Raw genomic sequence first — 4,761 nt, 5'->3', positions numbered from 1 at the left:
CATGAAAGTTCATACGTAGGTCACTTGTACAAAAACGGGTGTCAACCGTATGAACGGTGATAGTGGCGTATAGTCGAAACCGGACCATTCGCTAGATCGAAAACTTAAACAGGGCGATCCTCATTGTTTCTCCTAACAAGGACAATGTTGCACCTGACCACCTTATTTAACCACACAGGATGTATCTTTTCCATCCTTAAGGGAGTCAAGTCTCCCGAACGACACACTTGCTGATTCATTTCAGAAGTTGTAGTCCAGACCAGTTGTAGGGTGACGAAAAGTCTTAAAAAGTCATTGCTAAAATCGACTGGAAATCTATCAGGCCTCAACGTCAAACAGGGAAACTGATAGTCAAAGCTTATCTCAATGAGGGAGATTTGCTAGCCAAATGGGAAGCGCACCATGATACACAAAATGTCAGTGATTGATCAGATTCCCAGTGGATAACCTCCGAAAAGGTAATATATCAGCTTTTAAGCCTGATGAACTTCAATCTTCATGATTGACCTAACGGATTAGATGATTACCTCATAATTATCGATGATATCCGGACGTAATGTGTATCCTCCTAAGCACATTATTTTCTTACCGACATCTCGCGATGTTAGGTACTGTGGGAGGCTTGGCTCGACCAATTGCGGGGTAGCCCGTGCGTTCTCTTGGCACACATGTTCGATTGTTATATCTTTGGTGCTTGGTTCCCACTTGATTCCCGTTTCCATTGAAGACTTATGTTATGATTCGAGATTCTCTACTTCATCATTATGGTACGTTATCGAGATTATTTTTGGTTTCTATATCCGTTACATATTGTTTGCGGTTTGGGAAGTTACTTGGGGGAATGCAAGTGGGAACCATGGTAGTTATTTACTCCAAATCGTGCCCACGCTAGTTGCTCGTTTGGTTTCTTGTTCGTTTGATTCTACATACATGTTTGAAGACGTTATTATTTGGTAGAAGATTATTATCGAGTTTAATTGCTTGAGGTCAAGCAAAACTCTAGTGTGGGGTTGTTTGATATCGCATATTTCATACGCGTTTTTCTTAGCGATATCGGGTACATTTTGGTCCTTTTTGGATACGATTTGGAGTTATTTCGGTGAAAGTTGTGAAAGTTTGAGTTCCAAGACCAAGAAGGTTAAATTTGAAGTTATTTGATGGTTTTGGATGATTTTCTATGCAAACGAGTGAAAGGGTTTGGTCCGATTCGAGTTTTGGGTGATTTTAGCAAGTTTTCAGCTCAGTTTCAGCAAATGGGGTCTGGAGCGCCGCTCCAAAAGGGCGCGCGCCGCGCCATTATGCATAAAATTCAGTTCGAGCATTTTAAAAAGGCCTGATTTTCATTTCATCAGAGAGTGGCGCGCCGCGCAGCTATATGGCGCGCCGCGCGGCTTGATGGCGCGCCGCGCGAGTCTTAATCCGGGTTCAGTTCGGCACCTATTTAAAGCCGAAAATTACCCTAATTTATGATTATCGTATCCAGACGAATTCCAGCAGCTTTTTGACGAACCAAGGTGATTTTTGGGGATTCCCAAGGTCATTCTAAGGCATCAATCATTCCGGAAACAAGTCTCGATCTGTTTATCTTTCCAGATTCTATCATTAATTAGGTTTATCTCTTTGTTCTAAACAATGAATTTCTCTATTACTTTGTTTGTGATTTTGGTTTTAGCCATGATTATTGGCTAAGTTCATTTATGTTTGTCTAGATTTATAAACCTTTGTATTGGATGCTATTTATCAGTTATTTGTTTAATTTATGATGATTTGATGTTTGAATTAAAGAACGATTCTTATTAAAGCTAGACTTTTCGATTCAATTGGTTGTGTACTTGTTTGATAGGACGAGAGTTCATTAATTTAGTGCATAAATTTACAATTGGTTTGTCTTAATTGGTTGTTTGCTTACTCGGAAACGAGAGTAAATTGAATTCAAAAGGCTAGACGAAATAGGGGTGAATTATACGCAACGAGAGTTGGTGTGATTGTGATTTGAGTCTTCATATCAGTCGAATTATTTAGTCACAATTAGGAGGTCCTAGGCTACGGGAATTCCGTGTCGTGTAATCTTAATTGAAGTGTTTGCGCTGGGGAATTCCAGGTGAACCGACTAGATAATTCACATAAGTTAGATAATAACTGGGGCTTAATCTAAATGCATCCAATACTAGGTGAAAAAGGTCTAGACAAGCATTCGTTTTCCTATTTGTTTACAACTATCTTATTTTACTTGTTTGTTTGCTTTAGAGCTTAAATCTTAAAAACACCAAAAATATTGTTCTTTCTTGTTATTAACTAAAACTATCTTTGATTTTGGCTAATCGTTAAATAGCCAACAAAACAAATTATCTCGTAATTCAATTTTCTAGATTAACTTAGTTTATTTTTTATTAGTTACAATCTTAATTTTCACGTCTAAACTGTCCTTGGAACGATCTTGGATTTACCAACTTTATACTATTGCACGATCGGGTACACTGCCCGTTAGTGTGTAGTAATCCTTTTAACCGGTATTTCCCATAATTAATTTATAGACACGATTTTACACATCAAGTTTTTGGCGCCGCTGCCGGGGACAGTTGTGTCAAAAATTAAGATTGTTATCTAATTGTTCTTAGTTTAGTTTAGTTATAGTTTATTATTTCTTTTCATATATTCTCAGTTGAATCGGTACGTTTAATCAGTTGTTAGTTGTGATTTCGCAGGTAACAGGTAGTGCATGCCACATACGCGTTCTTCTAATTCTCCGATTCGTCAACCATTTGCAGAACCCGAAAGAGAGTTATTCAGAGCGTTAAGTCACGAACAACAGTCTACAGTGGATTCATCTTTTTCTTCAAGTGCTAATATAATTAATTTGGGAAGTAGTTCTGAAACTGTGGTGCCCGATACACCACCTGAAATCAGAGAAGAAGAAGAATCTTACATTTCCTTAGATCTTTTCGAGACTGAAGATATGGCTGACCAAGAACAACCACCTCATCCTCAGACTATGGCACAAAAGTTGAAGGCCACACGAGGGGGCCAAGGCAATTCGATTACTCAACCAAACATCACTCAGCCTTTTCAAATTACAGGGCCGATCCTGAATTTGATTTCTTCTGATTTCCGATTTTATGGCAAGGATACTGAGGATGCTAACGAGCATCTTCGTAATTTTAATGATGTTTGCAATTTGTTTAAGCTACATGAGGTTGCAGATACTTCAATCAAGACAAGGCTTTTCCCTTGGACTCTTAAGGGAGAAGCTAAGAGATGGTTAGATAAGCAACCAGAGGGTACGATTACCTCTTGGGAGACTTTGGAGTATAAGTTTTTGTCGAAGTTTTTCCCTGCGTCTCGAGCTGCTAGACTTCAAGCAGAAATTTCACAATTTAGACAAAAGAGCGGTGAGACATTATTTGATGCTTGGGACCGTTTTGCTACTTTATTAAACTCGTGTCCGCAACACGGGTTGAATGATTTACAAAAGGTTCAGATTTTCTACAAAGGTTGCGACATTCCAACTCGTCAGAGTATTGATCAAGCAGCAGGTGGTACGTTAATGGATAAGATCGAAGAAGAGGCGCTAGAGATAATTGAAAAGCAAGCTGCTTACTCTCACGAATGGCATCAAGATCATGAGTCATCCTATTCAGCTTCAGTTAAGAGAACCGAGACCACTGGTGCGTATGATGATTTTGGGTCTATCAGTGCTAAGTTGGATTCTTTTGGAAGAATTTAGAGAAGATGAATAAGGATATTCATGGTATGAAGGTTGGTTGTGAGTATTGTGGGGGATTACATCTAGGAAAAGATTGTGATGCGGGTTTGACTATGAATCAGAAAGAAGAGATCAATTATATTAGTCAGCAGAATAACAATCAGTTTCAGGGACGTGCTCAGTTTAACAGGAATTTCAATAATCCCTACAATCCTCAAGGTCGTCAGGGAGGTAGTAACAGTAATTATTAGAATCCGCCGGGTGGAGGATTTCAGCAACAAGCTCCTGGGTATTTTCAAAAGCACCAAGCCGAAGAGAAAAAGTCGAATCTTGAAGCTATGATCGAAAAGCTGGTGATATCTCAAACTCAGATGGTTACTACTGTTACTCAGAATAATGAGAAGAATGATCAGATGTTCCGGAATCAACAAGCCGCTATTCATAATTTGGAACAACAGATTGGTCAACTTGCTAATTAGAGAAATGAGAGAAAACCGGGGGAGTTACCAAGTAACACGGATGCTAACCCGAAAAATGGGCATGTTAATGCTATCACCACCCGAAGTGGTTTAGCATATGATCCACCAAAGAAGCCTGATGAGTATGATTTACGAGTTCCATTGGTTAAAGATAGTGAGCTGGTAGTTGTTAGTGAATCGGAGGGGGATAAGAAGCCGGAACAGGTGATTGAGGAAGTTGAAAAGATACCGGTAAAGGTTGCTGCTAAACCGGTAGTTAAGGAGTATCAACCACCGCTCCCATACCCGAGAAAACAGAGGTTAGAGAAGTTAGAGGTGGAAAAGTCAAAGTTTATGGAGTTGATCAAGAAAGTGAATGTCAACTTACCTTTCATTGATGTTATTGCGGGGATGCCCAAGTATGCTCGGTTCATGAAGGATTTGCTCACCAATCGGAAAAAGATGGAAAGTGTTTCATCCGTGATGTTAAATGCAGCATGTACAGCGGTGGTGATAAACCAACTTCCCGAGAAGTTGGAAGATCCGGGTTGTTTTACTATTCCTTGTTTATTGGGGGATCTTGCTTGTATACGGGCATTG

The 4,761-nt window shown here is 39.5% G+C and overlaps 1 non-coding gene across 1 annotated transcript; it reads right to left on the bottom strand.

Annotated features, from left to right (window-relative positions):
• Positions 1–3,349: 3,349 nt before the first annotated feature.
• Positions 3,350–3,456, bottom strand: LOC139851072 (small nucleolar RNA R71). Its single transcript, XR_011760435.1, has one exon. It is a non-coding gene; the product is annotated as a small nucleolar RNA R71 (small nucleolar RNA).
• Positions 3,457–4,761: the final 1,305 nt, after the last annotated feature.

This window comes from Rutidosis leptorrhynchoides, chromosome 5 (genome assembly GCF_046630445.1).
Source record: "Rutidosis leptorrhynchoides isolate AG116_Rl617_1_P2 chromosome 5, CSIRO_AGI_Rlap_v1, whole genome shotgun sequence".
Taxonomy (NCBI): Eukaryota; Viridiplantae; Streptophyta; class Magnoliopsida; order Asterales; family Asteraceae; genus Rutidosis; species Rutidosis leptorrhynchoides.
The sequence above is the reverse complement of the archived record's forward strand: the minus strand, read 5'-3'. Positions and strand labels throughout refer to the sequence as shown.